Source organism: Mustelus asterias, chromosome 7 (genome assembly GCF_964213995.1).
Source record: "Mustelus asterias chromosome 7, sMusAst1.hap1.1, whole genome shotgun sequence".
Lineage (NCBI taxonomy): Eukaryota > Metazoa > Chordata > Chondrichthyes > Carcharhiniformes > Triakidae > Mustelus > Mustelus asterias.
The window spans coordinates 80742270-80754826 of NC_135807.1; the positions used below are offsets into that span (position 1 = coordinate 80742270).

Below are 12557 nucleotides of genomic sequence, written 5' to 3' on the forward strand. Positions count from 1 at the left end.
TCCTCACCTCAGTTCTAAAAGGTTTACCACTTATCCTCAGAATATGACCCCTCGTTCTGGACTCCCCCACCATTGGGAACATTCTTTCTGAATCTACCCTGTCTAATCCTGTTAGAATTTTATAAGTTTCTATGTGATCCCTTCTCACTCTTCTAAACTCCAGCGAATATAATCCTAACTAACTTAGTCTCTCCTCATATGACAGACCTGCCATCCCAGGAACCAGCTTAGTTAACTTTCGCTGTACTCCCTCTATAGCACGGACATCCTTCCTCAGATAAGGACACCAAAACTGCACACAATACCCTAGGTGTGGCCTCACCAATGCCCGAGACAATTGCAACAAAACATCTCTATCCCTATACTCAAATCCTCTCTCTATGAAGGCCAACGTACCATTTGCCTGCTTTACTGCCCGCTGTACTTGCATGCTTACTTTCAGAGACTGATGCACGAAGACTCCAAGGTCTCGTGGAGTATCTACTTCTCTCAATTTACACCCATTCAAGTAATAATCTGTCTTCCTATTATTGCTACCAAAGCAATGGTATACGCTCTGGTTTGTTCACTTCTGAAGTTTGGAATATATAATTATGGCTTTCTGTGTACACAGTAAGAGTTTTAACAACACCAGGTTAAAGTCCAACAGGTTTATTTGGTAGCAAATACCATTAGCTTTCGGAGCGCTGCTCCTTCGTCACATGGAGTGGAAGTGTGCTCTCAAACAGGGCACAGAGACACAAAATCACGTTACAGAATACTGTCTTGCATGTTTGCAAGACATGCAAGACAGTATTCTGTAACTTGATTTTGTGTACAAACATGCAAGACAGTATTCTGTAACTTGATTTTGTGTCTCTGTGCCTTGTTCGAGAGCACATTTCCACTCCATCTGACGAAGGAGCAGTGCTCCGAAAGCTAATAGTATTTGCTACCAAATAAACCTGTTGGACTTTAACCTGGTGTTGTTAAAACTCTTACTATGTTCACCCCAGTCCAACGCCGGCATCTCCACATCATTTCTATGTACAGGCATTGAAATCTCGTTCATCCTATCTTAGTAAAAATGTTTGCTGACTTTTGAGAGCATTAGAATATGATTAGTAATGCCAAATTAGAACATAAAAATTCTTGAGAATCACAAAGCCATCAACTTTGGTCCCAGCTTAGTAGCAAGTTAATTAGACCACAAACATTCAATGTATATTGACTAGAACAGAACAGAATGAAGATGAAAGGCAGTGAAACTTATTGTTGAACGTTTGATGGCTAAATAGTGTCTGAAACAGCTGTCGCTTAATTGTAATTCCTTTCTTTTGTCGAGTTTTGCTGTGAAGAGATTTTCATTAAAACAAAATTTTGCAAACCTATCAAAGTGAAGTTTCATACTATCAAAACTAGCATCAGGGAAACTGATGAGTTGCCACAGTTGTACAAGTCATTCAGTTTCTTTGGATCCTCCTATTCTTTTATTCACCGGACTGTAAAATGATCTAAAACGTTGTTACTGATCTTCGTGTGACTGATCCAATGATTGTCTGTAGTCAGTTGGATCAGTTGTAGTTAATCAGTATTCATATAATTGGTTAGTTTTGTTATTTAATAAAAAATACATTTTGCAAATAAATTGAACTTCAAGATATGAAATGCCACTTCATAGCAACATTTCACATTTTGATTAATCATTTAATTTCTGTACCCAAATTAAAAAAGCTTAATTTTGATACATATCATTTTACATTACAGAATGTTCTGCAGCTCCATCGAGCTCTCTAATTCTAATTTATAACATTCAGATGTGCCACAAAATACTGTCAAAGCTGATAACATCGCTCAATAATGAAAGGTCCTATCTCATCTCTGCCTCACAAACATCTTTGTGAACCCCTCCGCAGCCTCAGATTTGTTATGTCACACCTTCAATGTCCAATGCTGGAAAAGCAGATGTTTCCTCCAACTAATCTGAAGCCACTGCCTTCAGCCCCATTGCCAACTCGGTTTCCTAACCACCAACTTCATCTCTCTTCCTGCCCAATGTCGGAGATTGAGCCAGACTATTTGTAAACGTGGTGTCCAATCTCTCCATCATCAAGATGGCCTCCTTCCATCTTCAGGCAATTGCCCATCTCTACACTTGCCTCAACTTATCTTCTGTTAAAACCCTCATCTATACCTTAGTTACCTCTAGACTCATCATTCGCCTGGCTTGCCTCCCACCTTACACCCTCTATAAACTTGAGCTTATTCAAAACTCTGCTGCCCATGTCCTTAATTGCATGAAGACACATTCACCCACAACACTTTGATTAAAATTCTCACACATTTTGAAATCCTTTCATTGTCTCTTCCATCCCATTTCCATAATCTCTATTGGCCCTGTAAAGCTCTGAGCTCTTCCCAGTCTGGCCTTTGGTGCATCAGTGACTTTCATCACTCCACAATTGGAGGCCATGCATTCAGCCAACTAGGCCTTATGTTAGGAACTTCCTTGTCTCTGTACATCTCCCTCCTTTAAGGTGTTCCCTAAAACCTACCTACTGACCAAACGTTTGGTCATCTGTCCTAATACCTCAGGTGGCTTGGTGTCAAATTTGTTTGACAAGTTACTGAGTTTTTGTTGACAAAGAGTAATTGAATCAAATTTCACATCTTATTTATTTGTAACATAGGGTTGAATTTTACACAGCAGTAGGGTTCCCTGCCCCCCAATATAAAAGTAAATGGCAAGCACTTGCACTTGGCCAGCTCACCTTACAGCTATTTAGCAGTTGTTAAGCCTTTAATGGGCTCAAGGTTGGTATTTCATCCCCCAAAGGAGAGGAATTTCCATCTCCAAGAGTTTCCAGCCAATTAAATGGATGGCAACTCTTCCCCAGAAGCGCCATCAGGAGCCATGGTCCCTGGTGGGACTGCAGCCAGTCCTCAAAGTCAAGAAGCACAGAGACTCACAAGCAAGTTCAGGGTCTTATTGGGGTCAGGTTGCAGGGTGCTGAGACCCTAGCATCCCTGGTGAGGGATGTCGGAGGCCGGGATTGATATGGCTGGGGAGGATAGGGAAAATGTTGGACTGGGGTGACGTAACTTGTGAGATGGCAGACGAGGCCTTTATGGTGTTGGCTTCTCCCGCCTTGGATAAAATGGCAACAACAACAGGAAGAGACCTTTAAGTAGCAATTAACTGGCCACTTTAGGACCTCAACTGGACATGGTGTGGTGAACAATTTCACAACCGCTTGTCAACTTGCTCTTTGTGGGAGAGTAAAATTCCAGTCATTGTGATAGTTTCAGGCAGAAGACCAATGATCTGTCAAGCCCACCTGTCCACAGTTCTTCCTTGGTGCATTTCTACTAGCCTTGAATTCCACATGAACCGTATTAGTTTATTCTTGAAATCCATCAGTTGCCTCTCCACCACCCTTGCTGGGAAGTTGTTCCGTATATTAGCCAGCCTTTTAGGAAAAAAAACTTCTGCTTTTTCTACTTTCTTTTGCTGTTTGTTAATCATACATATGGCCGCCTATACTGCACATGGCCTGAAAGCTCAGTGGAATCCAGTTTGCCGTAGCCTACCAGAACTTTGTATTATAAGTTAGCAATAAAAATGTGGGAGGAATTCTCTGCTCTGCCAATCCACAGGATAGAATTGTTTGACTGCAACAGCAGCCAGGTGACTCAAAGTGAACATGAAAACACAATAACTTGAAATATTAACTGTTTCTCTCTCCAAAGATGCTGCCCCAACTACTGAGAATTTCCTGAACAGTGTGCATTTACATCTGTACAACAGCTGGAATGACTGACTTGTTTCTCACATTTGTGGCAGGGTTCTTAGTGTGTGGAGTCAGAAAATCAATGAGTAATTCATATCAGGCTACTCTTGCGTAGACTAAATAATTGGTTACAAAGTTAACCTGACAAAAGATCTGGGAGTAGGAATCCATCTATGTCCTGTTAGCTGGGAAACATTGTCCAATGGATGGAAGAGAAATTATCTGACATTGTGGATGAAATAAAAAGGACAGTTGTGAAAACTCAAGTTTAGCTATTTTAGTGGTGGCATTCTTGCTGGGCACCATTTTCCCGTCCCACCCACCACAGGAACCATAACGGGTGGAGGGTGGACCATGCAAAGGTCTGTTAACCATGGGTGGGATTTTCCAGTGTTGGGGCGGGTGTGGCTGGAAAATCCCACCCCATGAGTTCAAGTGTCAATTTAGAGACTTGAGCATATAACCTGGCATGATGCCTCTGTGTAGTACTGAGGGACTACTGCACTGTCAGAGATGCTGTCATTTGAATGTGTTGCTGAATAAAGGTTTTCTTTGCCCTCTTAAGTGAACATAAAATATCTACCAGCACTATTCAAAGATATCTAACTGCTCCCCACAAATGGGGAGCAGGAGGCCAACCCCACTGAAGTGAAGAGAGGCCATTGAGACACCTCCAGAAGGTTGAGGGTAAGGGGGTTGCCCTTGGGCAGTGCCAGCCTGGCACCCTGACACTGCCCAAGGGGCATCAGGCATTGGGCAGTGCCAAGGGGCAGGCCTATCGGGGCACAATCAGTACGGGTGGGGGGTCCGGCTGCCACTCTGCACTCAGGATTGCGGGCAGAGAGAGGGAGGATGGGATTGGAGCTGGCCATCTGGGTGGTGGAGCGGGGCGAAATCAGGACATCAAGGCTTGCCCAGGAAGGTCTGGGAGGCCAGCGATGCTCAGTGGCCCGCGCAGCGCTATGCTGCCAGCCTCTGAGGCAGGAATAGGCCACGTCCCCTGATTTTCAGAGGGAATCCCACTAGGGCACTCTGTGATGCAGAGTGTCGGAGATTCAATCTGAAAAGCACACTAAAAAAAACAACGGGAGTTACTCCCGTCTTCACACGAATTGGGGACTTGGAATTATTTTGGGAGAAATCCAGCCAATATAGTCACGACAAAGGTTGTGTTATATTTATCCATGAAATAAAGCAAGAAGGATTCATAAGGGTTGATATCATGTCAAAGCAAAAAGAATCCAATTTTATGCATACAAGAGCAATTAAAAATAATTTAAAAGATTCACTAAAAGCTGACTACACCTTTGCATCCGAGAAATTGCTTCATAAAGAGCTCATCTCATGATTACCCTAACCCCAGAGAAAAATACCTGTAGTAAAGACAGGCTACAACAATGAACGATTTATTAATATAATATATGCAAGGGTCTTACAGAACTAATACACAAATCTATTCTTCCTCTCCCTGCTCCACCTGAGGTACCTCCCATCCTAGGATGCACAACTTTGATCTCGATTGGCCTGGCTTCCCACGCAGCCTCTCCATCGGGTCCAGCCTGATCATGTGGCCCCTCAATGGGTCACCCCCTTAAAAGGGCCATGTTCCTCCAATACCACAGGCCTAGTGGATCAAAGCCTAAGGAAGAGCCTGACCATCCCAAAATGAAAAAAGAGACACTTCAAGCCATTAAGCAGAAAAAGAATGAAGGGGCTGCTAGTTAATGAATCTCTAGATATACACAAATGTGCAAGTTACATACAAAGCATTCACACAAATTGTTACAAATTATCTAGAAATAAGAAATCATAACACATCTTTAAGAAGCTCTAGTGATATCAGAGAAGTAATCTTCAGTGCTCCCTGTTACACTCACCCTTGTTAGCTGCATTGCTTTGTCATTTGGAAAACCTTACAAATTCCCACAGTTGCACCCAGTAGACTTACTGACCAACCCAAATTATTCTAATTGCTAGGTTAAAATCCTAGCTTTATTGTGCCTTATGATGCAAAACATGCACAGGATTGCAAGGAACTGGAGACTCCAATTTGGGGTGATTCTAAGCTAATCCTCAAGGGAAGCCGACAGAATCAGATACAAGATCCTGGGAAAACTCAGCTGATCTGGCAACATCTGTAAGGAGAGAGAGTGGAGTTAATGTTTTGAGTCCTTTGGTTCTTTGTCAGGACTAAAGGGAGGAAGAATGTGTTCGATCTGAGAGAGATTGCAACAAAAAGTAGTAACTTTAAGAACAAAAGACAGGTGGCATGATCTGGAGGGTTGCATTGAGGCAATACATATATGGGATTTTTTAAAAAGAATGGGTTTAAGATGGAGGAGAAAGGTGACAACCTAAAGCTGCTGTACTCAACACTGAATCCAGAGGGCTGCAACGTGCCTAACCAGAAGATGAGATGCTGCTCCTTCAGCTCCACTGGAGCATTGCAGCAGGCCAAGAACAGACACGTGGGCATGAGAGCAAGGTGCTGAGTTAAAATGGCACACAGTAGGAAGGTTGGGGATCATGTTTGCGAACTGAGTGGAGGTCAGAAGACCCAAAGGACTCAAAACATTAACTCTACTTTCTCTTACAGATGCTACCAGACCTGCTGAGATTTTCCAGCACCCTCTGCTCTTGTTTCAGATTCCAGCATCCGCAGTTTTTTGCTTAGAATCAGATACAATGTTGGTTTTACACCCACCTGATTTTACTCTTCATTATCTACTAAGTGTTACATTGGAGTCAACAAGCAGAAACATTATTGCATTACTTCAACACTTCTCTGAGTGGATCTCAGTGGAATTGAAACAATTCAGTGGAACTGCTGTGGATTCAGCACTGAATGCACATGAAACACACCGCATCATTGTAGAAAGTCATAAAATTATTCATTGTAGTCCTAATGGATCCAAGATCCACCTTGTTTCAAACAACATGTAAAGTGGAATGTAGAATTTCTAAAGTGTCCAAATTTGGTGTCGCCACCTTATAGCAAAAGAATGGGCAGACAGGAGACCTGTTCTGAAACAAGAACAGAGGATTTTGGAAAGACACAGCAAGTCTGGCAACATCTGTAAGGAGAGAAAGCAGAGTTAAGGTTTCTATCATTCATCAGTCATTTTGAATTAGCAAGTGTTAAAATTCCTTTCCTCAAGAGAACACCAGCCAATAACAGAGGTCAATCTTGCAAACTATTGCCTCATCTCCAAATTTCTTGGACATGTTGTCACCAGCCAAATCTGAGCCTATCTTTCATGCAACTCCACATTTGATTCTCTCCTATCAGATTCCTTTCTTGCTACAACACTGGACCAGCACAAATCAAAGTTACAAATGGCCGTGTTGTATTTTTCTCCTCGACTCTCTGCAGCCTTTGACAAGGTCTACCAAACCACTAAATGCCTTTTAGAATCATAGAATCCTACAGTGCAGAAGGAAGCCATTTGGCCCATCGAGTCTGCACTGACCACAATCCTACGCAGACCATATCCCTATAACCCCATGCACTTACCCTAGCCATCCCCCCTGACACTAAGCCATCTAACCTGCACATCTTTGGACTACGGGAGAAAACTAGAGCACCCGGAGGAAACCCACACAGACCCGGGGAGAATGTGCAAATTCCACACAGACAGTGACCCAAGCCGGGATTCAAATCCGGGACCCTGGCGCTGTGAGTCAGCAGTGCTAAGCCCTGTGTCATGTGCTTCCCCGGTAAGTGCACACTCTACTTACCTAGAGTATCTCTGGCATGCCTTTTCTTCCTAACCCCACAACATTACTTCTGGGAATCCCGTCTTCCCCTTCCTCATCTACATGCTTCCTCTTGGAGGTCAACCACCAGCTCCACCCCGCCACCACTTCTCTCAACTTCCTTACAGCCTCTGTGTTGCCAAACCACTTTGCCAATATTCAGTCTTGGATAAGATATAGTTTCTTACAGTTAAACAGTGGAAAGATCAAAGACATTGTTTTTGGCCACTCCATATCTTCCGCACCTACTATCTCAGGAGAAACCCAATTGTTCACCACCTTGCCATCCTATTTGATCCCAAGTTGAGCACCCAAGTCCCACACCTCAGAATTCTCTTTCTAAATCACCTCTGTTTCACCATCTCCTATTTTAAGACCCGCTTCAAAATCTACCTCTTCATTCAAACCTTTGGTCAGCCTTCCTTACATCTGCTTCCTTGGCTCTTCTTTATTTTTGTCTGATTTTGCCTCCATGAAGTGCACTTGGATGTTCTGCTCTGCTTAAAGCTTTACATATGTACAAGTTAGTGTTGGTAACTAATAATGAGGGGAAGCTGTATTTGTATAAAGGGACAGGTAATGAACTTTTGCTACAAATAGCATTTGCTCAACAACAAATGCTACAGGGCCAGGGGGTGGGTTCTCCTCCTTGCCTGCCATAATTTTGGCAGAAGATCTGCTGACACCCTAGAGAATTTGTGCAAATGGATATCATCTTGTTCTTATTTTGATTCACATTGCTCTAACCACAGCCTGCTGGTGATTCTTTAGTTCATGTGACTCAAGTGTTGAGCTCCATGTAGCTGCGCTGAGCCAGAACTCCTAAGTGCCTGGAAGCCTATCTATGGCAATATAACATTGCTTAAAGGACTCTGGAGAAGAAAAAAGGATCAAGTATCCCTGAATTGATTTGTTATATTAAACTTAGAATGCAGTTTAATGTGTTGGTGCAAGTTAAGGAATATTTTGCTACCTAATCATCAAATATAAACATAATTCTGTATAATTTTATTTTTGTCGCGTGCTTTTTTCTGTTGATTTGGAGATATCAGGAGTATGAGCAAGATTGACCAATTATTTTCAATGTATCACACATTAGTATCAAGGCCCGAGTGTAACATGCAAACCAGACTTTGGCATATGATCTATGTATGGCAGCTGATTTGTGCAGAGTATTAAATAGTAGCTTGAATTATAAGACAATAGTTGATATTATTAATTTTTTACAATCTTAATTACCATACAAAATGTTTTAATTGTTTTCTTTGATGAGAATTAATCCATTATGGTGTTTTTAAAAAAATCAATGGTAATAGGGGCCTTCTGTTAATTCACATACATAAAGAATAGATGAACACATCAAGTATGTACTTTAAGGATTAATTTTTGCTGACAAGTAACCCTTACCCGTGTAATATTTTCACGTGTTCTTTGCTAATATAATAGATTCCATTTTTCAAACTAAAATTTAAAAATGCTTCCTAAAGCTAGAGAAAACACAACCAGCTAAGTAAAATGCTTGGACCTTATACTCTCAACCAAAGAAAACCTGTTTCCATGGTAATGTTGACAAGTGAATTTCTAGCAGTGGGTAGCATTTCTCAAAACAAAAATATTCATTTGTTTGAAGGACTGCGTTACAAAACAACGTCTAGAGAGAATTTCATGGTGGACCGTGATGATGTTGGTTTGGGCCTTCTCCATTTTTTTCATGTGCCAAAATTAATTGCTGATCGAGTGTAGGAGGAAACCTTGAAGAAACTTACTAAATGAGTTTAAAAACCTGTGTTACACCATAAAATTGTGTAATGCCTTTCTGTCAGCTATAAGCTTCAAAAGCAAAACTTTAATGATTTAAACCCATTGATCCCAATTTTTGGAGAATACATACATTACATTAACAAGAAAAAATATTGCAGCAATCGGTCACAACATTCAAATTCTGGAAGTCAAAACTGATAACATTTGGATATACTCTAACATACCATGGAGTAGACTTGCTTTTCAATGGTCTGAGATCTGTTTAGAATCATGGAAAGCAATACTGCATTTACTTCATGAACATACCAAGTACATTATAAATGAGAATTGTTCTTCCATATCCAGAACACTGAAAGTGGACTCTATACCACCTTAAGCAGTGAACCTCTTCACATTAGTAACACAAGTACTGCATTTAATTAACAGTATCCCTTGATTAACTTTTCTAAATTAAAATTTTATAGTAGAGAGCACTCTATGCAATATTTCCAGAGATATCCAATCATTAGATAGGTACTTGATTAGATATGTAATTGATTTATTCAATAATAATTGTTGTACTTATGACCTGAATAACTGCAATTTTTAAAAACTTTATTTTTAGGGTGAACAAACATTAAAGTTAATTATGATATTATAATTATTATTAATATGAAGTGAATTTTAATTCATGGTTCTCTAATGGATAATGCAATAACTCACTCACAGGCTGATATTCTTGCCTCATTAGAGGCATCCTGGATACAATCAGTATTATTTCTGGAAGATTTTGGAAAGTATAGAGGATTCTGAGAGATCTCACCAAGGACTTAGAAAGTTATCAATACTGCTCAGATCTGTGCATTATGTCCCGGCCTTTTAATTTCAATCCTTAACTACATAAACTTTCTTTATTTTTGCTTTGATGTGATCCAGATTATGTCTTATGTTTGAGTGTGTTTAAATGTCACACTCAGTATTCTGCTCCCACGTTGGGTATTTTGGTCAATGATGACATTGGTTCGTAAGTTGGAAAACTATTTTTAGTTGATGATCTGATCACTCTCAACTACCTCGATAAACTCTAGTCCTTTCCATTAGCAGATGGCTGACAAAACAGTTCATTTGGACATGGATATTGAACCAAGTTCACAATTATTTTTGAAAATGAACGCTAGATTCTCGTTTAATTTTTAACGTTTCAGGCACTGAAGGAACATTAAGATTTTCAATGCTCATTTTGCAACACAAAAATAAGATGAATTCAGTGTTTGAAAGATTTAATTTTGGCAGCTATATTGTGTATGAACATTAATATTCCTTTTTAGGAAAAAAATCAGGATCTATCTTAACACAATCCTTTCTCTTATCACTACAAATGTACCTAACTTACAGTTAAGAGACTAACATCATCCTCATTTTATTTTGTTTCTCAGGTTTCCTCCCCTCTCTTGCAGACAGAGGTTCATGCTGTGGTATAATTCCATGGACATCATCAGCCTGCTAGTAAATGATGTAAATTGCTTTCTCTCTATTTAAGCTTAGAAAGCAAATGCCAGCAAGCTATTGGACCAAGCGGACCACCCCAATCCTAACTGTACCTGATGCTGACACATGGGCGCCATCAAAAATTTCAAGATTGTGATTAGGAACGGGAACCTTCTCTCTATCTCTTGACGCTGAAGTATATTGTAACACCCACACTACCAACCTAGTTGAGCTCAGCTCACTGAGCAAAGACCAGCAATCCTATTCTGTATGGTTCAATAATTCACCAGGCAGTGCATTTAATTGTTGAGCCATTTGAGATACCTTGATCCTAACTATAGATGGACTGAATGTTTAGTTGATATGGTCAAGTCTGTTGCTTTTAACAAGAAAATGAAATTGTGGTTCCAACTCTTGTTCTTACTTAAAAAAACAGCAAAACATTTTCACATATGAATATTCGACTTATTGTGTACCTTTAGAACAATGAGTAGCATATGAAGCAGTAGCATATGTTATACTTTAATCATAAGCAGAAATTTCTCTGTTATCATATGTTACTTTTTAACGCATATGTTTAAAAATCGCCTTTATGGAAGAGGTAGGAGAATGTAATAGTTCAAGTAATTACCCAGGAAATTATTCAAAACAATCAAAATCCTATGACCAATCCTGCATGGTGCCTTCTAAAGATTTTAAACCTACACAATTTGGCTTATTTTCCTGCAATACTCTCTTGGAGTTTTACATGGGAATTCAATATTCCAAGCACTTTCTCTTCTGGAAACACTCCAGCAAAATCAACGTTTGTTACAGTACATAACATTATGTAGATAAGAAATATCCAAGAAATAACTATTGCCATCTGGAAGCAAAACCAATTCTGCCGCATCCTAGTTTGGGTAAATCAGCAGATGCATTTTCAAAAGTTGCAGCAACAACCTGTTATATCTGTAACACTTTTCACACAAGATGACATGCAAAAGTGTCAACAGTCAAGCTGAGGGAGCGTGGACAGGGAACAGTGCAAATGTACCTTCCGGGAAGCACAACTGGAAGGGATTAGGATATGGGGCAAGTGCAGGAAAATAGGATTAGCACACCTTTAATGATAGTTATTGTCGGTGCAGACTCGATGGGCCAAAGGGCCTTTTCTACCCTGTATGACTATAACAAAGAAAAGATGGGGCCAGACTATGGAGAGACAGTTTAGTTAAAATTCTATATTGTTGAATTAAAAAGGAAAAAGCAAATGCCCAGGGTCAATATAGACAGTATTTTAGTAACTTGAAAATGGGGCAAAGGAAGGAATAATTTTGTTCCAATGTCATATTTTCCTTTAAACATGTGCATTAAGGTATTGTTAATGTTTAGAATAGCATCTGTATTCCTTGTAAACAAGTGAAGCTATTACAAAGAATTTCAATACATGATCTATTTTGAAGTTACTAAAGTTGATCTCCTCATTTGTTAAAATGATCTTTATGCAATTGAGCTGATTATAAAATGTACAGAACTTTCACTCTCGTCCCATACATTTTCAGCACTTTTGGAGGCGTTTGACAAGGAACATACACCCACTCTATGTTGCTCGCCTCTTCAGCTGTTGCTGTGGATGGCTTACGTGGATCTAGACATCTGTTATAGCATTTGACTACTCTTAGTGTCTTCAAAATGTACCGATATTTTCTAAAAATGAAATACCACCATTATTCTGTGGAACGATGTGATGATTTGGACATGGCGGGGAATAGCTCAATAACATTGTAAACATGTTAGATTTGATGGGGTTGGCTGCAGAGT

At 40.1% G+C, this 12557-nt stretch overlaps 1 protein-coding gene across 3 annotated transcripts in view; it reads right to left on the reverse strand.

The window, feature by feature from the left end:
- The window catches only part of jph1b (junctophilin 1b), a 130891-nt gene that overhangs the window by 117087 nt on the left and 1247 nt on the right, over positions 1-12557 (reverse strand). The gene's annotated exons all lie outside the window — the stretch shown is intronic.